This window comes from Bos indicus x Bos taurus, chromosome 18 (genome assembly GCF_003369695.1).
Source record: "Bos indicus x Bos taurus breed Angus x Brahman F1 hybrid chromosome 18, Bos_hybrid_MaternalHap_v2.0, whole genome shotgun sequence".
NCBI classification, from domain to species: Eukaryota; Metazoa; Chordata; class Mammalia; order Artiodactyla; family Bovidae; genus Bos; species Bos indicus x Bos taurus.
The window spans coordinates 37,298,904-37,326,814 of NC_040093.1; positions in this window are offsets into that span (position 1 = coordinate 37,298,904).

The following is a 27,911-nucleotide window of genomic DNA, read 5'->3' on the forward strand; positions in this document are numbered from 1 at the left end:
AGAATTGCTCCCATGAAAAATGGCTGAATGACAACCAGAAACAATAATTTTAAGCAACTGCCTTTCTTTTCTCTTTCTATGGTGGCTTATTGATTATGGTACTTCTCTCTATGATCAGCGTTCATAAGGAGCTCTTGAATTCAGTTTTTACACTTCAAAAGAAGCACTGCCTTCTTTTTAAGGTGTGGTATAGCTCTACCCAAAGAAATTTCATATGCAACAAATTACATACTTTACAGAGAAATAAACCTGCACACATCCCAAACATACTACACAAGCACATATTCACCAACCCCAACTACATAATTTAGAATATTTATTTAATATATTTAAATGAACCTAACTTTTTAAAATTTCTCTGTTCTTTAGTTTCAACTGTGGTAATGTAACAAGTGGGACCCTCTGAGGTTTTCCCAGAATAGACATCTACCCATATCCTCCACCTGCCTTTTGTCTGTAGGAAAACTTTAGTCAAAGAATAAATTTATTCAAAGAAGTAAGACAAAGCAGAAAGAAAGAAAAACAGTGAAGCAAGACAAAATAATAACACTTCAGCCATTAAACAAAGTCAAGGACCTTTAGTTCATCTTCAAGGACTACAGATAATATTCTGAGCCATGTCCTTTAAGCTGTTTGGCAAATAATGAAACCCCACCAAGTAGAAGTTAACTGTATACTGCCAACAAAGACATAGACCCCCCAGACCAGTTGGTACCTAAAGATTGATGATGCTGATTCCTGATTACCTCACCACCAACCACTCAAAAAATGTCCATGAGCTGATTACTCCCTGTTCCTTTCATACTACAAAACCCCTTACAGTGGGTCACACAATCCTGAGGGCATTAGCCTGTCAGTTCAGTTCAGTTCAGTTCAGTCGCTCAGTCCATAGCGGTCCACTTTACCTGGCAAAGCAACAAAGCTACTCTTTTCTACTTCACCCTAAATTCTGCATTTCTATTTGGCAATGGTGAATAGAGGCAGAGTTTCAACAACAATAAGACAGTCTATTAATCACAAGGTTCACAAATATTGTAATATGAAATACTGTTAAGCCTGTTAAAATTCTTGAAATGGTTTTACTTTAACTGGTTTATAATTTTTATTGTAACATGGCTAAATGAAAGAAAATCATGATACAATAGATTAAAAATAAATAATATCCATGTATATATCATATAATACAATCAGCAATAAGGAAAATCATTTAATTTACCTAAATGTTAACAGTGGCTCTGTTCATGTACAGAAATTAAGAGATAATTTTATTTTTTCTTCTGTTATTATTTTACAGTTTCTAACATATTTTACTTATTATATTTTATATCATATATATGTAATAATGCATAAATAAATTCAAAAGCTGTTTGTAAGTTACACATTTTTTCCAAAAGTTTTAAGGCAAGTTGTAACTTTAAAACATACACACCCACCACTTAGGAAAGACCCAGTGTATTTGTTACTATTTTTGCTGTTTTGTAATTATTAATGTCAGAAATCCTATATATTTAATGACTCCAAATTTTTTAATATGTGTTATTTTAATTACCTCCCCCCAAATAGTAAAGAACACTTCTTACTAATCTTAAGGCAGTTAAAACTATTGCTATTTTAGAAAGAAGATGAACTCCTTGGATGTTTCATATGAGAAATAGAAGAACATGAAGAGATCATTAACCTGTCTGTTCAAATTTGAGTGTGAGTTTATATTAAAATAATCATAAAGTCAAAATACTCTTAGAATTTGGGTACAACATTTTGGGGCAGGAATAATGACTAGATCAAAACTTTAGAGAACATGAAAACTGTCTTATTCACAAGCAATCCCAGGACCCAGGCACTGTGAGTTACATAGTAAGACTATTACGTTATGCTGGTAACTGCTTATAATTTTCACCACTAGTAGTTTTGGAATAATAAAGTCAAAGCAAATAATCTAACAATATAGTCAATAGGTTCTTTAGAAATATTCAATATAATGAAACTTAATTTAAAAAAATGTTTGGTAGTAGAAATGTCTGGGAGTAGAATCTTGACTTTGAATTACAAAGACATATATAATAGACTATAGAAACGCTTAATACTGATTTCCAAAAGAAGTAGTAATTTAAATATTGTTAATTTACAAGTGCTTATTATATCTTGAATTAGGATTGAGATGTGATATACTTAATATACTGGGGGTAGGGATTTACATTAAATAAAAAGGGTGTTAGTCATTTTGTTTAAAGTAAATATTTCAGATTCCATAAAAGCAGAAGCCTTAAATGAAATATATTATTTGATTTTTGTCCCCTACGGAATACAAAATATATGCTGCATTCAGTAATTGACATAACTGAAGTATTTCTTATTGAGTGAAAGTCGCTCAGTCATGTCCGACTGTTTGCGACCCCGGTGAATATACAGTCCATGGAATTCTCCAGGCCAGAATACTGCAGTGGGTGAAAGTGAAGTTAGTCAGTCATGTCTGACTCTGGAACCCCAGGGAGTGTACAGTCCATGGAATTCTCCAGGCCAGAATACTGTAGTGGGTGAAAATGAAAGTGAAGTCACCCAGTTGTGTCTGACTCTTTGTGACCCCATGGACTATAGCCTGCCAGGCTCCTTTGTCTTTGGGATTTTCTGGGCAAGAATACTGGAGTGGGTTGCCATGTCCTTCTTCAGGGGATTTTCTGGACCCAGGGATAGAACCCGGGTCTCTTACACTTCAGGCACACTCCTTACCATCTGAGCCACCAGGGTGAGTAGCTGTTCCCTTCTCCAGAGGACTTTCCCAACTAAGAAATTGAACCCAGGTCTCCCACATTGCAGGTGATTCTTTACCAGCTGAACCACTAGGGAAGCCTAAGAACACTGGAGTGGGCAGCCTATCCCTTCTCTAGCAGATCTTCCTGACCCAGGATCTCCTGCATTGCAGGAGAATCAGGATCTCCTGCATTGCAGGTGAATTCTTTACCAGCTGAACTGATAGTACAAGAAATTTCTTAGCCTAAATATAATTATTGAGGATAACAAAAAATTTTCAAGGTGCTCCATAAATTAAATAGTTCAATATTTGAAAGTTTAACTATTGAAGATTGAGGTTGCTGTGTTAACTACAATTATGCTTATAAGACAATTGGTTTAAAACTATTATTATAAAACAAAACAGAATTTGATATCTGAGGAATCAATGTACCATATACTTAAATGTGCTCTGGAGGCAAATTAGTCCTGACTATCCAAATTCTAGATCCATATTTGACTAATACTAGTTGTTTAAAAATGCCTATCAGGATAGTTTCCTTCAACTGAAGTACATGTTTACTGCACACACCACTGGAACAGAAAATCTGAAGAACTTTTAAGCAGGTTCCTTTGGCTTCTAGTCAACAACTAACAGCACTATGCACATACATTATTTCATAATGAATGCACATCAGCAGAGAAGTACAACTTATTTACTTTTCCTTTAAAATATACAGTTGCCATTTGGATTCTGCATCTCAATGGCTCTGTCTCTGACGCTCTGTCTCAGGGGCATCATTTAAAGCGACAAGCCTAAAAATCATGGCTCTCCTTCTGTCTATCCCCATGTCTGCTGCAGAACCCCACATCTGTTCCCCAGTTTTGCTTGATTAATAAAGATGTGCAAAATAGGAATTATCTTCTCCCCTTCAATTGGGAAAGAAAAACAGAGGGCTCAAGAATACTAAACAAATTATGGATGAAGCAAAATCTTTCCCATCAGCTCAATGCCAGGAGGGATTAGACCATCATTTACATACAGATAGCCTCTAAAGTGACTGACCACACACACAGAGCCCCTAATTTTAATGGTAGATCATTTTGCTAGAGTTGAAAGGATCTTTTTCTCCTTAATTTCAGAGTTGAAAAGAGATACTATTTTGGTGAAATCACATGGATATATGTGGGTTCTAGATCTGTGTCTGTCAACAATCTTTAGTAGGGCAATTACACTGTCATACTATTTGGGTTTAAATAATTGTGGTTTGTCACACAAAAATTGCTCATATTTTTCTCTTCTATAGCTTCTGCCTCACAATCCTGAGTTTACTCAAAGAGCATTGAGTATGGTTTGAGGAAAGAAACAGTGAAAACACAAATGGAGAATATATTTACTTTATAATAATTCAAGTTGTATTGATTGAGTACCTTCTATGTCATAATTAAGTAAGAGAAAAAGAAGTTGAAAATATTATTTTGATTAGCTACATTAGTTTTCAAGGATGTCTCAGAATTTATTTTAATAATGCCACATTTCTGAACAGTTAGGCAAATTCCAATGTTTTTATCTCTATATTAAAGACAGCAAAGGACATCCTAAAACAAACACTTCTTCGCTTATTTCCCAAGAATACATGACTAGAAGTGAAATTTGGGACAAGGAGTATGCAAATTTTTAAGACACTGGCACTTCCATACACTTCTGGCAGGAAAGCAATTTGATTCAATTTTCAATGAGGAACATTTGACAATATGTATACAATTTCTTTCACCTTTAACAATAATCTATCTTTCTGTATATATGTCATATTTTACAATTTAAACGAAGTGTTGAGATCTAGGTCATCTCACATTTGGGGGGAAAAGTTATTTTTGTAATTTATGCCAAAGCAGTGAAAACTCCTTGAGTAAGTGGTTAATAAAACAGACTCTTCATCTTCTATGACTATTCACTGCAAATTTTATTACACTTACACCAATTGAAACAATTGCTTTAAATTAGTACAGGCTCTGCCAACATTTGACTGAGATTGGGGTCCTGTTTACATTAAGTGCAAACTAATAGACATTTGAAGCACCTGCTTTTCAAAAGAGTGACTACTAGATATAATGGATAGAGCATAGGATCTAATGTTACCATAGTGAGGAAGGCATTTTTATTGTCGCTTCAAGGTTAGTGATTTTGTTCTGTTTGTTAACTAGTAAAACCATGTGTGTAAATCACTTAATTTCCAGTTTATACAGCCAAAATTACTATATCCCATTTCAAATCCCTACTATATAACTAAAGAAGTGGGAAAATCAGTGACTACTCTAAGGATTTTTAGCAAAAATAGTATCTCCAGGTTACTGAAACACAAAATCATGATGGAGTAAATTATCATTGGTACACACAGCACATATTTTAAAGCTTTCAGCTTAGTAGGTTCTCAAACACAAAACTAATCATCATAAATTTCTGTAAATTAGATGTCAATCTGGTCCCATCACTTCATGGGAAATAGATGGGGAAACAGTGGAAACAGTGTCAGACTTCATTTTTCTGGGCTCCAAAATCACGGCAGATGGTGACTGCAGCCATGAAATTAAAAGACACTTACTCCTTGGAAGAAAAGTTATGACCAACCTAGATAGCATATTGAAAAGCAGAGACATTACTTTGCCAACAAAGGTCCGTCTAGTCAAGGCTATGGTTTTTCCTGTGGTCATGTATGGATGTGAGAGTTGGACTGTGAAGAAAGCTGAGTGCCGAAGAACTGATGCTTTTGAACTGTGGTGTTGGAGAAGACTCTTGAGAGTCCCTTGGACTGCAAGGAGATCCAACCAGTCCATCCTAAACGAGATCAGCCCTGGGTGTTCTTTGGAAGGAATGATGCTAAAGCTGAAACTCCAGTACTTTGGCCACCTCATGAGAAGAGTTGACTCATTGGAAAAGACTCTGATGCTGGGAGGGATTGGGGGCAGGAGGAGAAGGGGACGACAGAGGATGAGATGGCTGGATGGCATCACTGACTCGATGGATGTGAGTTTGGGTGAACTCTGGGAGTTGGTGATGGACAGGGAGGCCTGGCCTGCTGCGATTCATGGGGTCACAAAGAGTCGGACACGACTGAGCGACTGAACTGAACTGAACAATGAAAAGAGGCATAAAAAGATGATAGAAATCTGATTCATCTTCCTTGAAACTGAGAAATGTATTGTTTTGTACTGCCAACAACACTGTTGGTATTACCTATCATGTGAAACTTTTTAAAGAATTAGTTGGAGCAAAAAAAAAAAAAAAGTCTCAAAAAATATTTTTTTGTTCTTCAGTTGAGCAATATCACATGCAATGCTACTAGATTGCCAATACATGATGTTCTAACTTCAAGCCCCCAAAAACAAGCCTTAAAAATTCTAGCTATTTGGAATATTCTGTCTTTGAACCATGGAAATCTAAATTCATCTAAATTCACTTGCACAAGCCTGTCAATATTCAAGTTACCTCATTTAGGGCTGGATGACATATTTGCTAAACTTGAGGCTGAGATTGATTCATACTAAAATGAATTAAGTTTGTGAGACACAATTTTACTATAGTAAAAATGGATAAATATCTAAATTCTAAGCTTAAAACTCAGAACAGTAAATTAAGTCTACATAGAAGCTCATTACAAAGATTCAGCCTTTTAAATATGCTGTGTTTTGCTCTTTAGGAAGATTCTGATGATAAATGATAAAATTGTGTGTGTGTGTGTGTGTACTCACACATAAACTCAAGTTAATACCAAATTTGGTATTTTAAAATTAGCCAGTGTATTTCATCACAGTAACATAATAAAACAGAAATACTTTATTTTAAAAATCACTTGCTATCAAAAACAAGAAAATGATGTTCCTCTTACTATTCCTTTTCAACATCATATGACAGTTTCAACTATTGCAATATGATAAGAAGAAACAGAAAGTATATAGGTTGAGGAGAAACAAAACTATTTTCACAGATGACATGTAGATGGTCCAGTGGCTAGGACTGCATGTTCCCAATGCAGGGGGCCAGGTTTCAATCCCTGGTGAGGGAACTAGATCCCGCAAGTCACAGCTAAGAATTTGCATCCCAAAACTAAAGAATGCAACACAAAGATTGAATATCCCATGTGCTACAACTAAGACTTGGCACATGACTTAAAAAAAAAACAAAAACAAAAACTAGTTTTTATAAATTAATTACTAACTTTTTAATTAAAAGGTTAGTATGTAAAAGTCAGTAGTTTTTCTATATACCAGCAAAGGGCAAGTGAATTGGAAATTAAAACCCAATACCAGTTACATTAGTACTCAAAAAATAGAGTAATTAAATATATCAAAATATATAGATCTATATGAGGAAAACTACAAAACTGATACTATAAAATTTTGATAAAAGATATCAAACAAAAGCTAAATAGATATTCTATGTTTATGGATAGGAAGACTCAGTCTTGGCAGGATATCAGTTCTTCCTAGTTTGATCTTTAGAGTTAGAATAAAAAATCCCAATGAAAAGCCCAAGTTACTGTTTATATGGAGAGGGAAAAAAAGACCCAGAATAGCCAACAAATTACAGAAGAAAAACGAAATCAAAGGTTTGACAGAAACTGACTTCAGATTTTAATAAGGTTACAGTAATCAAGACAGTATGATCTTTGTGAAAGGACAGATCAATGGAATAGAGGGCCAAGAAAATAGACCCAAGTAATTATAGGCATTATTTTTAAAAAAGGAGTACAGAAAATGCAATGATGAAAAGACAATGCTTTCAACAAATGCAACAAATGGTGTTAAAACAAATGGACATATACATGTAAAATAATGTATCTAGAAACAGTTATTACACCTTTCATAAAAACTAATGCAAATGGATAACAGACTTAAATGTAAAATATAAAACACCCAGAAGATAACAAAGGAGAAAACCCAAGTAACCTTGGCATGATGATGACTTTTTAGATACAACAGTAAAGGCATGATTCATAAAATCCATAATTGATAAGTAGACATCATTAAAATTAAAAAAGGTTTTGTTTTGTTTTGTTTTTTTCTGCAAAAGACACTGTCAGGAGAATGAGACTACAAGCCACAGGTGGGGAAAAAATGTTTGCAAAAGACATATCTGATTAAGGAAAGTGATCCAAGGTACACAAAAAATTCTTGAAACTCAGAGATAGGGAAGAAAAAGAAAACATGGTTTTAAAAAGTATCCAAAAGACCTAAAAGATACTTTAGCAAAGAAAATTTGGAGATAGCAAATAAGCATATGAAAAAATGTCCCACACATTCAGTTCAGTTCAGTCGCTTAGTCGTGTCCAACTCTTTGCGACCCCATGAATCGCAGCACGCCAGGCCTCCCTGTCCATCACCAGCTCCCACAGTTCACTCAAACTCACGTCCATCGAGTTGGTGATGCCATCCAGCCATCTCATCCTCTGTCGTCCCCTTCTCCTCCTGCCCCCAATCCCTCCCAGCATCCGAGTCTTTTCCAATGAGTCAACTCTTCGCATGAGGTGGCCAAAGTACTGGAGTTTCAGCTTTAGCATCATTCCTTCCAAGGAAATCCCAGGGCTCATCTCCTTTAGAATGGACTGGTTGGATCTCCTTGCAGTCCAAGGGACTCTCAAGAGTCTTCTCCAACACCAGAGTTCAAAAGCATCAATTCTTAGGCACTCAGCCTTCTTCATAGTCCAACTCTCTCATCCATACATGACCAACAGGAAAAACCATAGCCTTGACTAGACGGACCTTTGTTGGCAAAGTCATGTCTCTGCTTTTCAATATGCTATCTAGGTTGGTCATAACTTTTCTTCCAAGGAGTAAGCGTCTTTTAATTCCATGGCTGCAGTCACCATCTGCCATGATTTTGGAGCCCCCCAAAATAAAGTCTGATACTGTTTCCACTGTTTCCCCATCTATTTCCCATGAAGTGGTGGGATCAGATGCCATGATCTTAGTCTTCTGAATGTTGAACTTGAAGCCAACTTTTTCAATCTCCTCTTTCACTTTCATCCAGAGGCTTTTCAGTTCTTCTTCACTTTCTGCCATAAGGGTGGTGTCATCTGCATATCTGAGGTTATTGATATTTCTCCTGGCAATCTTGATTCCAGCTTGTGCTTCATGTATCATTAGCAAAATGCAAATTAAGCAATGAGATACCACTATATGGCTATTAAAATGGGAAAATCCAAATCACTGCTGACATCAAATCCTGGTAACAATTTGGAGCAATAGGAACTGTTATGTGTTGGTGGTGGGAATACAAAATGGTGCAGCCACTTTGGACAACAATTTGTCAGTTTCTTGCAAAACTAAGCACACTTACACCAGAAGATCCAACAGTCATGCTCCTTGGTATTTACCCAAATGAGTTGAAACTTTATATTGACGTATATAAACAAGATGTCTTTAGCAGCCTTATTAACAACTGCTAAAACACACAACACTGTAAATCAACTATACTTTGATAAATTTTTAAAAATTGCCATAACTTGGAAGCAATTAAGACAGCCTCAGTAGTGAATCAATAATTAATCTGTGGGATATTTAAACAATGGAATATTATTCACAACTAAAAAGATATGAGCTAAAATCAAACATTGAAAAAATGGAGGAAATGTAAATGCATATTACTAAGTAAAAAAGCCACTCTGAAAAGGTTATATAAGTTATGATGCCAGCCATGCAACATTCATTCCAGTAAAGGCAAAACTGCAGAGACAGGAAAGAGTTCAGTGACAGTTACAGGAGAAGGACTTTTTTTTACAATAAACAGAGCACAGAGGATCCCTGCTGCTGCTGCTGCTGCTGCTAAGTTGCTTCAGTCGTGTCCAACTCTGTGCGACCCCACAGACGGCAGCCCACCAGGCTCCCTCATCCCTGGGATTCTCCAGGCAAGAACACTGGAGTGGGCTGCAATTTCCTTCTCCAATGCATGAAAGTGAAAAGTGAAAGTGAAGTCACTCAGTCGTGTCGGACTCCTAGCGACCCCATGGACTGCAGCCTACCAGGCTCCTCCATTCATGGGATTTTCCAGGCAAGAGTACTGGAATGGGGTGCCATTGCCTTCTCCCAGAGGATGCCTAGGGTAGTGAAAACACTCTGTATGATACTGTAAAGGAGTATACATGTCATCATACATCTGCCAAAACTTAGAATGTACAAGAGTGAAGCTCAATGTAAATTATGAACTTTTCATGAGACTGATGTGTCAATGTAGGTTCATCAAACACAACAAATTCATTACTCTGAAGTGCCGATAGCAGGGGATACTGTGCCAGTTGGGGGCTAGGGATTATTTTTTCAATACTTGCTGCCTAGTTTTGCTGCAAATGTAATCTTTTTTCTGAAAATAACATCTATTTAAGAGATGAAAGGAAGCAAGATAAAAAGCAAATAAAACAACAACAAAATAAAATGAAATAAAAAAAAATCATTTCCTAAGTCAATATCTGTGTATTATAAAATCTCTTTGCAGATTAGGACTAGAAAGAACCATTCCTGATCTAACTCTTTATAATTCAAATGATGCAGTTTGTTTTTAATTTTTTTTGTTTTTTTAAGTTAATAAACTTTTCAAAAAATTATACAACCTTTTCATATATAAGGGGTTCTGAAACTTTCTAGTTTCACAACACCCTCAGAGTTTCAGTATTCTCTGACCTTACCCCAGGCCAAAACAAATACTTACAAAGTACTAACATTTACAAATTATATAATAAGCATTTACATCCTAAAAACTTAATAGTCATCTGAAAAAAGTAATAATAAATTATAAAAGAAAAATTTTACCTCACTTTTAAAAACCACAATTACCAATGACAGTAATACTATGCCTGAAAAGCCCCACATATCTTCTCAACTCTAGAAATCATTACCACCAATCTCATTAATTGTTCCACATAGATTTCTGAGATTTTATTTTTGCTGTTAGCATCATTAATCACAACAATGATGGAAAAATCTAAATTGATAAAGATATGATACTATCAAAGCAATGTAACCTGATTTAATGTTGAAGCACAGAATTATCTCAAGCTAGTAATACTGAGGCATACAGTACCGGAAAGAAATCAAATTTGCTGTGTTTTCTTTGAAAAGGCAAAATAATATCTTGTGGGTCTTGGATTATCTCAACTCACCATTTTGAACTGATGATTATATAATCTTTTTAAGATTTCCTAGTATTAACATTTACTAAATTTTCTTTAATGTTGGATCAAGTGTTATAAATATACTTTTGAAATCTACCAAGTGATATTTAGAAGATACATTATTTTAAATATTACTGTGTTAATATCCTCCAACATTCTCCAGTCAACGGTTGTTCAGCTGCAAGTTATAGTTTTGGAGTTCTCACAGGAGAAGATGAGCATATGTCCTTCTACCCTGCCATTTTCCAGGTTAGGCAGCAAAGACCATTGAGGCTCCACTTCTGCATTGCTCTTTAGTCTGATTGTGGGCTCCAAAATTACTGCAGATGGTGACTGCAGCCATGAAATTAAAAGACACTTGCCCTTTGGAAGAAAAGCTATGATCAACCTAAACAGCATATTAAAAAGCAGAGACATTACTTTCTCAACAAAGGTCCATCTCATCAAAGCTATGGTTTTTCCAGTAATCATCTATGGATGTGAAAGTTGGACTATAAAGAAAGCTGAGCACCGAAGAATTGATGCTTTTGAACTGTGGTGTTGGAGAAGACTCTTGAGAGTCCCTTGGACTACAAGGAGATCCAACCAGTCCATCCTAAAGGAGATCAGTCCTGAATAATCATTAGAAGGACTGATGCTGAAGCTGAAATAGTTTGGCCACCTGATATGAAGAACTGACTCATTTGTAAAGAAGCTGAAATAGTTTGGCCACCTGATATGAAGAACTGACTCATTTGTAAAGACCCTGATGCTGGGAAAGATTGAAGGCAGGAGAAGAAAGGGATGACAAAGGATGAGAAGGTTGGATGGTAACATTGACTCAATGCACATGAGTTTGAGTAGGCTCCAGAAGTTGGTGATGGACAGGGAGGCCTGGCATGCTGCAGTCCACGGGATTGCAAAGAGTTGGACACAACTGAGTGACTGAATTGAATATCTTCCAGACTCAAATTAGTTTGTATCCATACCAAGTGTTATTTTTCTTATCATTTATAGTTTGTTAGAAGTTTTCTTCTGGAGAAGGAAATGGCAACCCACTCCAGGATTTTTGCCTGGAGAATTCCATGGACAGAAGAGCCTGCCAGGCTACAGTTCATGGAATCACAAGAGTCAGACATGACTTAGGGACTAAACCACCACCACCACAGTTTGTTAGAGCAAAACTCACTAATTTGCTAAATGCTGCACCATATATTTGTACTTTTTTTTTTTTTTTTACCTTTTGAGTTCAGCTCATTCTAGGGTCTTAAGTCAAATGAAGTTATTAAAACATTACAAACAAGCAAAATGACATCTCAACCCCCAAAATATAAAGTTAGAATAAAACCATGAAAGAATAAAAATGTGAGTCATTATTTTCTAACCCAAATCACATCTACTGCTTCTGTATTAAAACAATGTAAAATTTTCACAGCAACCTGGAAATAGGTCAAATAGCAGAGTCTGAAAATGCCCCATTTTTTGAAATTCACAAATTGTTCTTCTATAAAAATTAAGCTCAATTGTTACAGAGAGTTGTCTTGTTAAATGACCCAGAAAAATCCTCCATGCAAGATCTTAAGACAGAGAACTACCTGAGACTTGTCCTCCCTAGTCAACAGGTGTCTTTATCATTAGGTAATGCTCTTGCTGTTCATCTAGGACATGAAAAAAGGCAAGCGTGATTACCTGTACTATGTGTGGAGTCTGATTTTAACTGATCACTTTTCATTGTGAGTTTATGAAATCTTTAAAAGAAGCTGTGAAGGAATGTAATAAATATGAGAAATAAAGCTGTCTCAAACACCCCATAGATCCCAGTGGATATAATTTCACAGAACTGAGTTACTGCTTAGGACAGCCAAGATATTCTTAATGCTTCTATCTGCAGCCCAAGATTCTCTGATTTACTATTCTAGAGGGGATACAATCTTCTGGTTAACACAATGAGAAAGAAACAAAAGCTACAAACAAAATATGTGATTTAGCTAACATACTACTGTTTGGTTTTCCAAATCTCACAGATATTTATTATCATTAGATGCAGGTCTATTATTTCAATGATTCAAATAGTACTGAATGTCAGAAGAAATAAAATCAAATATCTAAAAAAAAGCAACCCCCAAACATGAAACAAACAAAAAAGAGACACTACAAAGAGAAAAAGGAAGTTCTAGTCATCCTTTTGGATATTTTTGGAAGCCAAAATGCATAAACTGAACTGAAAATGCATATTTTAATGCAGAGTTAACTTATAATTTTATTATAAACCATGAGTTTTCTATATGTTATGAAATGAGCATAAAAATCATAAACTATTAATTCCTAGAAAACATACAAAACAGTCACTTCTCAGTTTGTTGTTATTGTTTAGTTGCTAAATTTGTTTCACTCTTTTGAGACCCCATGGACTATAACCTGCCAAGCTCCTCTGTCCACAGGATTTTGCAGGCAAGAATACTGAAGTAGGTTGCCATTTCCTTCTCCATGAGATCTTACTGACAAGAGATCGAACCTGCATTTCCTGCATTGGCAGGTGAATTCCTACGACTGAGCCACCAGGGAAGCTCCACTTCTTAATAACTAGTACTTTTTTTAAAATTAAATCTCTTTGTGTACATTCTCCACTATCTTGTAGAAAGCCAATAAGCTACCAGAGTTTGAGTCTGACAACAAATCCAAAGATTTTCTAGTCTTTATTTTTTGGAACTTGATTATGTTCTCTTCACTTCTCCATGTTTATTAGTGACATATTCTGTCTTCAAGGACAAGCATGACTCATTCTTTATCTACACAGCCTTTGTCTTTCTATAACCTGGCATAATAAAGATGGTGAACTCTCTACTTCAGAGACACCAGTTTCTCATAATCTTACATTACTTACCAATTCTGCTGAGAACCTCTTGCCCTGATATGTGTGCACTCAACTACATTATCGATTTATCATCTTATCATCTGCAGACACATACACTTGTTCTCTATCCTCAGCCCTTTATTTATATCCAGCATGCTACCTTGCACTATTGACTTCCCACGTCCTCTAAGAATCAGGTATTCATTGTGATGACACATGGCTACCAGCATCTGTGTGTGTGTTTCTCACCTAATTTAGCTCGGTTTAAATCTACTTTAAACTCTGGCAGAGGTCCTTGAGAAGTTTAGCTTAGAGCCTAGAATAGAGCCTAAATGACTATCCTTGGTGAATTAAATACTTACTCATTGAGTTCATTTTATTCTTTCAATTTCTCATAGTAAATGAAAATATCTTGCCTGCTCCTAACAACCCTAAACATAGAAAGACCAGTTGTGATCATTTTCTTCAAATAATTATGACAGGACACTATTTTATCCTATAGCACTTTTTATTGTATAGTATACTGATACATTTGATCTATTAACAGTATTATAAGTGTGAATTGTGAACATGTCCTTGTGCATGGGAATCATATTGACTAAAACGTCTTAATGGTCCATGGAAGTGTTAGTCGCTCAGTCGTGTCCAAATCTTTGCGATCACATGGACTGTAGCCTGCCAGGCTCCTTTGCCCATGGACTTCTCCAGGCAAGAATACTTGAGTGAGTACCCATGCCCTTCTCCAGGAGGTCTTCCCAACCCAGGGATCAATCTCAGGTCTCCCACATTGCTGGCAGATTCTTTACTGTCTGAGCCACCAGGGAATGTTCTATGAGATATCCAAATTTTGAAGTTTTTTATAAATCCTGGGCACTTATGCACACTGTGTATACAACTAGTACTATAAACCAACATAATACAGAATATTACAAAATATTTCATTTATCAAAAGATAAAGTTGTTTTTTGTTTTCATGTTAGTTCCGGCAGATTGGAAAGGGAAGTATTTCTCTTATTTTCAAAATGAAAGTTCATACAACTATTAAAATTCATATGAAAATAATATAAATGTGAAAATGATTATGATGCAGGTATAACATGAATATAATAGTGAAAGCTTAATAAAACTTTAAATGATTTAAAATTACTATATACTATCATTTTTAAGTAAATTAAATTTCAAAAATTATAAATTATAATAATTTCTGTTAATGCAATCTGTAAATAAATGACACATTAGTTTTAACTAATATTTAATTTACTTTCCCATTGAATATTGCTTAACATAGTGGTTCAAATTCTTCCCATGAATAGTTTTAATAAAGATAGAAAATACTGATCTCTATTTGCAAGTTGGAACAGCTTAAATAGTCTAATGGATTTCAAATACCATTTAACAAAAAATTAATTTGAAACACAAGAATATTAAGCATAATTTAATGTGCTTGACAGGTAATAAAATTATATTTCCATACATGTTATAGATAATAAAGCAAAAATACTTCTAAATTAATAGAAAATTTTAAGTCTATCTTTTTCACCTTAATTGCCTGACACTGTTGAAATGCTGCTCATTTTAAAACTATTCCAATTTTCTTTCAAGATGTATACTTAATACCATAATCTCTTCCACCTACCTCCTATTCAGTAAAATGGCACAAAGTATAAAAAAGCACATGTAAGTCCAAACCATTAGGGATATTAAAAGAGGGAACATTTGTAAGACTGAACTATAAGAAAGAGCTCAGAGATGGAAAGAAGACAGAAGCAACCCCAAAATTATTTCAAGGTAAAGCTGTGAATACTGGAAGTACTGCCAAAAACTCTTCATGGCTGGAAAAAGTGCGTGCTTGATAAAAAGCAAACCAACCAACCAACCAACATAATGTTTAGTTAAAGGGCACTGTTTGGTAACCAGCTTCAGCAGAGCTCTGTGACTCATTTTGGGGCCCTGTGTCAGGGACAGGAGCGTCTGCCCTCGTGGCAACAATTAAGCATGCAGCACAGATTTTAAGGATGGAATCCTAACTATGGCTGTCAAATTCAGAGCTATTAGAAGCACTTAAATTTAAAAGATTTATCCTACTGCCCTAAACTTTACCCCCAAATAACCTGCAGTAGACACAGTATAGTATCACATGAAAAGCCAATAAATTTGCTTATATATACTGGAATGCAAAAGTAGGAAGTCAAGAAACACCTGGAATAACAGGCAAATTTGGCCTTGGAATACGGAATGAAGCAGGGCAAAGACTAATAGAGTTTTGCCAAGAAAATGCACTGGTCATAACAAATACCATCTTCCAACAACACAAGAGAAGACTCTATACATGGACATCACCAGATGGTCAACACCGAAATCAGATTGATTATATTCTTTGCAGCCAAAATTGGAGAAGCTCTATACAGTCAGCAAAAAAAAGACCACGAGCTGACTGTGGCTCAGATCATGAACTCCTTATTGCCAAATTCAGACTTGAATTGAAGAAAGTAGGAAAACCGCTAGATTATTCAGGTATGACCTAAATCAAATCCCTTATGATTATACAGTGGAAGTGAGAAATAGATTTAAGGGCCCAGATCTGATAGACAGAATGCCTGATGAACTATGAAATGAGGTTTGTGACATTGTACAGGAGACAGGGATCAAGACCATCCCCATGGAAAAGAAATGCAAAAAAGCAAAATGGCTGTCTAGGGAGGCCTTACAAATAGCTGTGAAAAGAAGAGAAGCAAAGAGCAAAGGAGAAAAGGAAAGATATAAACATCTGAATGCAGAGTTCCAAAGAATAGCAGGAAGAGATAAGAAAGCTTTCTTCAGCGATCAACGCAAAGAAATAGAGGAAAACAACAGAATGGGAAAGACTAGGGATCTCTTCAAGAAAATCAGAGATACCTCTCTCTCTCTCTCTGTGATTTTCTTGAAGAGATCCCTAGTCTTTCCCATTCTGTTGTATGCACATATGGACACCTTATCTTTGACAAAGGAGGCAAGAATATACAATGGATTAAAGACAATCTCTTTAACAAGTGGTGCTGGGAAATCTGGTCAACCACTTGTAAAAGAATGAAACTAGAACACTTTCTAACACCATACACAAAAATAAACTCAAAATGGATTAAAGATCTAAACATAAGACCAGAAACTATAAAATTCCTAGAGGAGAACATAGGCAAAACACTCTCCGACATATATCACAGCAGGATCCTCTATGACCCACCTCCCAGAATATTGGAAATAAAAGCAAAAATAAACAAATGGGACCTAATTAAACTTAAATGCTTCTGCACATCAAAGGAAACTATTAGCAAGGTGAAAAGGCAGCCTTCAGAATGGGAGAAAATAATAGCAAATGAAGCAACTGACAAACAACTAATCTCAAAAATATACAAGCAACTCCTACAGATCAATTCCAGAAAAATAAATGACCCAATCAAAAAATGGGCCAAAGAACTAAATAGACATTTCTCCAAAGAAGACATACAGATGGCTAACAAACACATGAAAAGATGCTCAACATCACTCATTATCAGAGAAATGAAAATCAAAACCACTATGAGGTACCATTTCACACCAGTCAGAATGCCTGCAATCCAAAAGTCTACAAGCAATAAATGCTGGAGAGGGTGTGGAGAAAAAGGAACCCTCTTACACTGTTGGTGGGAATGCAAACTAGTACAGCCACTATGGAGAACAGTGTGGAGACTCCTTAAAAACTGGAAATAGAACTGCCTTATGACCCAGCAATCCCACTGCTGGGCATACACACTGAGGAAACCAGAAGGGAAAGAGACACATGTACCCCAATGTTCATCGCAGCACTGTTTATAATAGCCAGGACATGGAAGCAACCTAGATGTCCATCAGCAGATGAATGGATAAGAAAGCAGTGGTACATATACACAATGGAGTATTACTCAGCCATGAAAAAGAATACATTTGAATCAGTTCTAATGAGGTGGATGAAACTGGAGCCGATTATACAGAGTGAAGTAAGCCAGAAGGAAAAACACCAATACAGTATACTAATGCATATATATGGAATTTAGAAAGATGGTAACAATAACCCTGTGTATGAGACAGCAAAAGAGACACTGATGTATAGAATAGTCTTATGGACTCTGTGGGAGAGGGAGAAGGTGGGAAGATTTGGGAGAATGGCATTGAAACATGTATAATATCATGTATGAAAAGAGTTGCCAGTCCAGGTTCAATGCACGATACTGGATGCTTGGGGCTAGTGCACTGGGAGGACCCAGAGGGATGGTATGGGGAGGGAGGAGGGAGGAGGGTTCAGGATGGGGAACACATGTATACCTGTGGCAGATTCATTTTGATATTTGGCAAAACTAATACAATTATGTAAAGTTTAAAAATAAAATAAAATTTAAAATTAAAAAATAATTTTAAATTAAAACTCTAAATAATGAAAATATTGAATATCTGAAATGATATGCTGATGGGTGAAAAAAACTGTATATGACAGGTATGTCAAGTTTACTCAAATTAATCAATATTTTTAATGAAAGTCCAATCAAAATTCCATCAAGATTACCAAAAGAGATAATATTTTGACTTTATAATTAATGTGAAACTATTAGTTTACAAAAATTGCAAACACACTTTTTAAAAATATTATAAACTATCAGACATATTCTACCAGATATTGATATTTTTAGCTATAGTAATTAAAATATTAGGGTATTTTAATGATAGGACTTAATATACTTATGTAGTTAAAGAAACAGCAATTAAATAGGGCATCTCAAGTGACTGGGGGAAAATGCAATAAAAAATAAATGCTGAAAAAATGATACATTTATGAAATAATAAAGACAGACCTTTATTTCCCATAGCACAAACTCCAAAAATAAAGTACAAACGGGAACACATTAAATAATTATATATAATCATATAGAATATATAAGTTGTATATATAATATACACAAAGTATATTTTATATACAATAATAAGGTACAGATGGAAGTACATTGAATAGTTACAGATAAAACTTTATTAACTATATGTATAATTATTCAGTGTGCTTCCACCTGCACCTTATTTTGGGGTAATTCTGTCTTTATAGACAGATATATAATTATGGAGATAGAGGAAAATATAGTATAATCTGGTTATATATTTTATATCTTATATTAAACAAAGGACTCATTACATAACACATAAAACTGAACATCAAAAAGAGAAAATATATTAATAGAATGGTTATGGACATATAAACAGACACACACATTTGCAAACTAAATAGCAGAAAGTACTGGAATCAAAACTATTAAAACAATATATAATTTCTTAACAAACAGGTAACCCATTAGAAAAAAATTTCAAAGAATTTTAAGATATTCATGTTCTTACATAAAAATTATTTAAATAAAAAATCAACAACATACTATTTTTCACTCATCAGACTTGTAGACCTCACAATGGATAATAATGTAAAGTTTTGGAATAAAATGAATAGCCTCATACTCTTAATACAAAAGTACACCAGTACAAATTTTTGCAGGGATATGGGGAATAGTATCAACTGTATATATCATTTTATTCAGAAACTCTATTTTTAGTGCATATCTTAAGAACAAATTTGTATATACACTTTAAGACATATACAAGTAATGTAGCAATAAAAAATTGGAAATAAGCCATATTTAGTTTAAATTTATTTATATTTATGTTACAGTTAGGGCTTCCCAGGTGGCTCAGTGGTTAAGAATCTGCCTGCCAAGCAGGAGACACAGGTTCGATCCCTGAGTGAGAAGATTTCCTAGAGAAAGAAATAGCAACCCACTCCAATATTCTTGCTTGGGAAATACCATGGACAGAAGAGAGAGGAGCCTGGCAGGCTACAACCACAGGGATGCAGAGTTGGACATGACTTAGCAACTAAACAGCAGCATATTATATTTAAATTTCTATGCATAAAGAGTAGCATTAAATATGAAAATAATTAATAAAGGTCTCTATGAAGTGATATCCAGGGGATATTAAGAAAAAAATAAATTTCAATGACTATGTATTTGATTATATGATTTATGAAAACAAATATATTTCTGAATGAATACATATTTATTTAATACACCAGCTCAGTTGCATTTAATTTTTGGAAAAAAGTGATGTTGGGAGCCATTGGTAGGAAGGTAAAGAGGGAATTTCACTTTGTATTTTTTAATAACATAAACATGTTTAAATACCCACTTGTGGTGGGGAGGGGGAACAAAACTATCCCTGTAGCTATATAACCTATCATTTCAGCTCTTCCCCACTCCTTGTTAACACTTGACTTTTCCTCCTATTCTTCAAGGGGGAAAATGACATTTATGAAGTAGAATATTGCCCCCCAAGAATATTTCATGCCCTGGTTACTCTAACTGTGAGTATGATGAGATGGGATATATAATACCTGTGAATATGTTATATTACATAGTAAAGAGACTGTAGATGTATTTAAGTTTGCTGATTAGTTGACCTTAAATTAAAGAGATAATCCTGGATTATCTGCATAGGCTAAACATAATCATGAGCTTTAAAAGCAGAAGAGAAAGCCAGGTTGATATGAGGGAAGAGGAAGCATTCGGGGATTTGATATACCACCACTGGCTAGAAAATGGAGAGGCAGGCATGAAAGAATGAGGGAACCTCTGGTAACAGAGTGGATCTTGGTTTGCAATCTGCAAGGAATCAAGAGACCTACAACTACAATGTGAGATGATAAACAAGTATTATTTGAAGACAGAATTTGTAATAATTTGTTATACAGCAATAGAAAACTAATATACCACCAGAAAGAACAATTTTCATTTCACCCCAAATATCCAAATATATTTGCCTTTCCTTTGCACCTTTCTTTATGTTAATGGCAGAGTTCTCATTCCCTTGCCTAGATCTATGCTTTGGATCCCACCTCTTACTTCTTCCTTCCCTGGTGGTTCAGAGGTTAAAGCGTCTGCCTGGAATGCGGGAGACCCGGGTTCTATCCCTGGGCCAGGAAGATCCCCTGGAGAAGGAAATGGCAACTCACTCCAGTATTCTTGCCTGGAAAATCCCATGGAGGGAGTAGCCTGGTAGGCTACAGTCCATGGGGTTGCAAAGAGTCGGACACAACTGAGCACTTTCACTTTCTTTCTTACTTCTTAGAAATCCTGATTGTTCTTCAACTTACAATATATTCCTATCCCCTGGGTGTCTCATCTGCATATGAACATACTCAAGACTCTCCAACTTTATTCCCCACTCCTGATATTTCATACTTCCTTCCACTATTATCCTATTTCTCAGTTACAGTTCATTCTTCACTCCAGATCTCTTGCTTTGATTTGAGACCCATATATCATACTGTAGTGGAAAGCTCTCTTTGGATGTCCTACAGGCAGCTCTAACTCAATAGATCCAAACAGAACTCATCTATTTCCACCGTCTTTTAATCTCAGTGAGTGGCATCAACATTCATCCAATTGATAAAGCAAAACCCCGTATATCATGCTCCTCTCTGTCTTCATTCCCTGTTTCTAATAACGTGGCATCCTCTGTTGATTATGTGCTCTGGGAAACTCCTAACTAACCCCATTTCTCTCCACCTTTTTTGCCACTATTCTTATGCATACCAGCACCATTTATCATCTGGATAGATAAACCAGACTGCAAACTCATCCACCTTCCAATATCCTGTCCTCCTGTAATACTCTCACCATACTGAATCTAAGGTGAAATTTAGTGTGGTCAAATCTTGGATTTATATTTAAGCACTCATTTAACAATCAGAAATATTCTGAACACTTGATGTGCTTTTATTTTATTTTTTTAATTCTCACAACACCCTCCTTGACAGATGAAGAAACTGAAATCTGAAGAGGTCAGCTTACCCAGATCAAACATGTAACCTTCCCAAACTAGTTAGCAAAGCATGATTAGAGCCTGAGTTAGTTAGTATTCATTGTTTCATTTGAACACCACAACAAATGATGACATTCATGACTCAGGAGTATCGAAGTGGTTACCTGGCTTGGAAAGTCCAATTACTTTATAACAGCATAACTGAGAGAGAACCCAGGTTCCCAAACCTCAAGCTACAGTAATTATTGTTGTTAATTATTTCACAAGTATGTATTAATTTGTTATGATTAAAATTGGAGAAGGCAATGGCACCCCGCTCCAGTACTTTTTGCCTGGAAAATCCCGTGGACGGAGGAGCCTTGTGGGCTGCAGTCTATGGGGTTGCTAGAGTCGGACACGACTGAGCAACTTCACTTTCACACATTGGAGAAGGAAATGGCAACCCACTCCAGTGTTCTTGCCTGGAGAATCCCAGGGACAGGGGAGCCTGGTGGGCTGCCGTCTCTGGGGTCTCACAGAGTCGGACACGACTGAAGTGACTTAGCAGCAGCAGCAGCATGATCAAAATATGAATAGGGCCTGGAAAAAAGACTAGTGAATTAGACCAATATATTTCTTCTATTTCTTATGCTTGTTTTTTGGTAAGGAAAGGAAACTTTGAACAACTAATTTAATAATCAGTGATTTAACTATATTTAATTAAATTCTACATAAGAGAAAGACTACCTGATAAAAGAGCACAGTGCCATGACCTGGTCTGAGAAAGCTTTCTAAAGAAATGGCATTTTAAATAAGCTCTCAAGATTGAGCAGGATAATTTTGACCACAGCTCTGGAATGACTCATTTCATTTAAATGCTGTCAGTGTCTGCACTGGCTGAACATCCAGAGTGACGCTGATCAGAGTCAGTGTCTACATGATCTCAAGTTAGAGACATGAAATGTCAGTCAATTCAGGGCAATGAGTGCAGCATCTTAATAACTGAATTCTACTGGATTGGTTAAAGAGTAGTTTCTGAATGTCTGCTCTCAGATTGTTACTGTTCAAATAAATCTGGAGCTGATCCATAGTTATGAAGTGTGGACCCTGTCTGACAGGTAGTTTTTCACTCTTTAAGGAGATAAGATGAACACAGGTTAAACAGTTTAGGAGCAATATCTTAAACTGCAAGCACCAGGGTTTAAATAGTGTGGCTCTAAGCAACATTCATTCAAATATGCTACTTTTCCTTGGCTGAATATTTCCCACACCAATTGTTGCTGTCTGGTCCTTTATTAACTGCATTTTCTTTCATCCAGGCCGTCTACCTAAGCCTGTATGCCTGCTTCATGGTCCACACCCTGCTCCTGCTCATTAACTGTCTCTGGCTCCCAGTGACCTAAAGGAAAAACTAAGTCTGGTTGAAGCCTGTCATCTAGGAGTTTTCCTCATCTTTTTCTGTTTCATATAACATCTGGAGAACTCTAGCTTCTGTGCCACCACTGTAGTAATAGTTGTTCATTGTCTCATGAGGCCATGCATTCAATTGGTGAGCAGCTCCGACCTCTTTTTTCACTCTTTTTTGAGTCTCAGCTATCATGAGACCATGCAACAGCAGCTTTCATAAAGTTCTTTTCTTCTTATTTCAACTGTCAATTAGACTAAAATATATATAAATTAACTTCTAACTCTCCATTCATATTGGATAATAGCCTATAAAATATGTGTGATTTTTACAGCAAAATATATATTAAGTGTTTCTCTTGACTTCATCATTTTTTTTAAAAAAATCACAGCTTCCTGTCTACGGTCAAAAAATACATACAGATACAGAAATAAACTAAACAAAATAAGCTTTCAAATAAGCCATCAAATGCAAAGGTTTGCAACCTGCCTAATACCAATGTCTCCTCTGGCTTTTTATGGACTGGAAGACTGTTATTTTTTTCTCCCCATCTGTGTTTTAAAAATTACCCTATAAATTTAGTGTACAGCATATGAGGCTTAGCTTAAATAACACTTCACTGTTGAAGGCTTTTCTAAGCCCTATAGACTTGCTTATGTTATCCTTAATAACTCACCCATAACACTGTTCTCTCCCATCTCAATCTCCAGTTTTCAATGTACTTTTATTGCATGTCTGTCCTCTATGCTGGACTTTCTCTATAAAAGAACAATGATCACATTTCCCCTTTTATATATATATATATATGAATTTGACTCATTTATTTTCTAAAATTTATTTGGCTGCACCAGGTCTTAATTGCAGCACACAGGATATTCATTGCTACATGCGGGATCTTTGTTGGCACATGTGAGATCCAGTTCCCTACCCAGGGATTGAACCCAGACCCCAAGCATGGGAGCACAGATATTATCTCTGGACCACAAGGGAATTCCCTGTCACATTTGCTTATATTTTACTGTTCCCAGTCCCATCAAGAACTAGCATCTAATGGACATGGAAGAATCCAGTAGGCAGAAAAACCAAGTTCTATTGCAAAAGCAAAATACAAAACAAACAGAAAATAAAGACCTTCGCAATGTGATTCTCCAGTTCTGCACATCATATTTCATAAGTATTAAAGTTAAAGGATTGGAGGAGAACAGAACTTTCCAGTTCTTACAACCACATGTTTCTTTTTTGCTTTGCATAGAACTTATTGTCTCTAATCCACACAGAGACTGAAAAAGCTTAAAACTTCCTGTTTATCATTTTCTACTTTTTTTCCAAGTAGAAAATATATCTCCTTACAGCCACTGGAAAATTTTCAGGACATCAGGGGGAAATTAAAATTTTCCCTGTTGAACTTCATACTCTCTCTAAATTATATACATGCAAACCTAACAAAAACAGAAACCAAGGGGGGAAAAGAAAAAGCTGCATTCTATATTTTTAAATATTACTGAGTTTAATACAATTTGAAATGTTAAGTGTACCATTGTTAAATTTTAAAATAAAATGATTTACTTTGTAGTCCATATTTCACTCTAAGAAAGATTTCCTCATCTGGCTTTTAAGAATGACAATAATTAAAACCTTTGTTTTAATAATATATCTTTTGTTAACTAAAAATGTTCCCCTAGAAGAGTGAAGGTGCTTTGTTGTACAATTCCACAGTTGCTATGGGGATCACCAAAATGTCATTTTCTTTTTGTTTATCTCAATGTTCTGAATTAACATGTATATCTCACTAGCTGACACATTCATACCTGTCCTTATCCAACATTTTCTAAGAGGAAAATAAGAGATGAAGAGAATGGAAATATCCTATAAGAAAATCAAAAGTCAGTAATGCATTTATTAACATCATATATATTTGACTACAATAATCTTTTAAGAGAAAGGGCTGCATGCACTTTATCAAGGGGAAGCAGAATAATTACATTTTCTAGCATTTAAAAAAATGGTATTGAATGATGGGCAGATGGGAAAATCTTGGGCCAGAGGTCATTGTTGTGAACTTTTTCAAGATTGGCTGCAAATCCATCATACTCTACAGTTTAGAGCTGCTAATGAGTTCCTAATTAGGAATTAGTCAGCCATATTAATAATACGTAATATCCACCAAGCCTGTCAACAGGGGAAAAAAAAAAAACACTCACTATCCTGAATCTTAGGATTTTTATTGATGTCTGCCCAAATAGGTAACCTTTGCTATAGTGCATACATTTTCCTTTTGGAAAAGTAGCTCCATTTCCTAAAAGTACAGGGAACAATGGTGCTGAAAATCCTAAAAGAAATGTCCTAAAATACAGCAAAGTATTTACTCCCAGTAAAAGTTGTTTTTTTTTAATCTACCCCCTTTTAATTAGTTTTTATTCTTATTTCTTTCAAAATATATCCTATGTCATTGGTTAGTATAATATATTTATGTATGTATGTGTGTATATGTGTGTGTGTGTGCGTGTACATATATATGGGCTTCTTTGGTGGCTCACATGGTTAAGAATTCTCCTGCAATGCAGGAGACCTGGGTTTGATTCCTGGGTCAGAAAGATGCCCTGAAGAAGCAAAAAGCTACCCACTTCAGTATTTTTGCCTGGAGAATTCCATGGACAGAGGAGTTTGGCAGGCTACAGTTCACGGGGTCGCAAAGAGTCAGACACGACTGAACAACTAACATTTATATATATTTTTTTTTCTCTCTTTCTCTCTATATATAAAATTGTGAGGACTTCCCTGATAGCTCAGTTGGTGAAGAATCTGTCTGCAGTGCAGGAGACCCTGTTTCGATTCCAGGGTCGGGAAGATCCACTGGAGAAGGGACTGGCTACTCACACCAGTATTCTTGGGCTTCCCTGGTGGCTCAGCTGGTAAAGAACCCACCTGCAGTATGGGAGACCTGGGTTCGATCCCTGGGTTGGGAATATCTCCTGGAGAAGGGAAAGACTATCCATTCCAATATCTGGCCTAGAGAATTCCATGGACTGTATAGTCCATGGAGTTGCAAAGATTTAGAAAAGGGTAAAAAAAGAAAAAATGCTTCTGATTATTTTGTTTCTGTAAAAGCCATTTTATTAAATTTCAAACGGAATTTTAAGAGATAAGGATATCACCTTTGGCCTCAGTTTAGGATGTATGAATTCAAAATTCAAACCAACATTAAACAACAGAGCTTAAACAATAACGCTAAACTCAGCAATGGAAAAGAGAGAGATTAGTCAATTTTTCCTTAGGATAGCCACATGAAAGAAGTAGAACATTGTGATTCCTAGTCACCATTTTCACATTTTCTCCAGTGAAATATTTCATACAGCCTTTCCGAACAACATTTAATCATTAAAATATAACTTATACTGACACATATGTGGCCAAAAAGTCGTGCAGACATAAAATCATAGAGGAGCCTCTTAAGGACTAGATTTTACAAAATTACAAGGTATCTGATGACAAAATAGCAAAGAAGTTTTGAAGAAAGAAAAGAAAAAGGGGAAGTTCCTTTGATTTCAGACAACCAGGAGAGACTGAGTGTATATCTTGGATATGTTCAGTTACTGGTTCAAAAAATAAAAAAGATAGTTAGAAACACAAGTAGCAAGAGATATATGTCTTGGAATGACTAGCAGTTTTGAATTATTAAAGTGAGCGGTATTCAGTGAATATCTGCAGTGATCATTGCATTCTTTGATCAACTGTGAAAAACATGTTTTCAAAAGAATGAACTTTTTAAAGCTTATTTTTCCCCAAATAGTTTTAAGTATTCACCCATACTCTATCTTGAAATATTTTTTTACGTTTTATTTATTTATTTTTATATGATATTATACATGTTTTAATGCCATTCTCCCAAATCATCCCCACTCTCCCTCTCCCACAGAGTCCAAAAGACTGTGCTATACATCTGTGTCTCTTTTGCTCTTTCACAATAGGTTGTCATTAACCTATTTCATTTAGGGTTTTTTTTTTTTTTAAGATTTATTTTATGACCATCCAGTAAGTAAAATGATTTTAACATTAGGCTTTGCAGCAGAAGTTTTTAGTCACAAGTACAGGGTGTGAAAAAAATATCTAATCACTGAATTGTATTTATGTTTTTTTCCTAGTAACTGATTTAAAGCAAGGTACTAAGGAGGTTCTAGACATGTTTCTATTGAGGTAAAGCATAATTCACTTGTATCTGCTCAATCAAATGAGTTTTTATGGAAAAAAATAACAACTCAGCTGTCAGAAGCAAATGGGTATATAAGCATGAGGAGAATCTGGAGGACGGGCTAATACAATCATGAGCCTCATGATTAAATCCTCCCCTACTACCCTTACACGAAGAGGCTTTAAGACTCTCCATGAACTCTAGGAACTAATGCCTAAGATTCCCCAGCTTCTTCTAATAGGACTTAGTTCTACTTCTTAGAGTCATCCAGTCAAGTTGGTTTTGTCACGGTCATGTTACAGTATCTGAACAGAACAGTCACCCCTGTTTAGCTTTTTGACACCCCATGAAAAATGGGCTGACCACATATTTGATACTTTGCAGACAGTTGTCTCCTACCTGCACTGTTGCATTTTCATTTAAAGAACAGCCTGAATTTGGATGCTAAGGAATGGATCAGTGAGAACTAGTCTTAAAAAAGCTCTGCTTTACTTTATTTATTTCACTTTCCTCAAGTATAAAATGAGAATAGAGACAGTCACGTGCAAAGTTGCTGGCAAATGGTAAGAGCTCAGTCGATAGAGGCATAAAAATATAGTAGCATTATTAGTGTCACTATTCTCTCAAGTGTACCTTTTCTAAGTTGTTCCCTCTAAGCATCAAGCTGTACTTGGGCCTTTCTTCCTTAACCAACTTACTTTAAGGTTATCTTAGTTCTTGATTCTTTATGAATGCTGGAAATTGCCTTTGTTCTCCTTTTTCTCC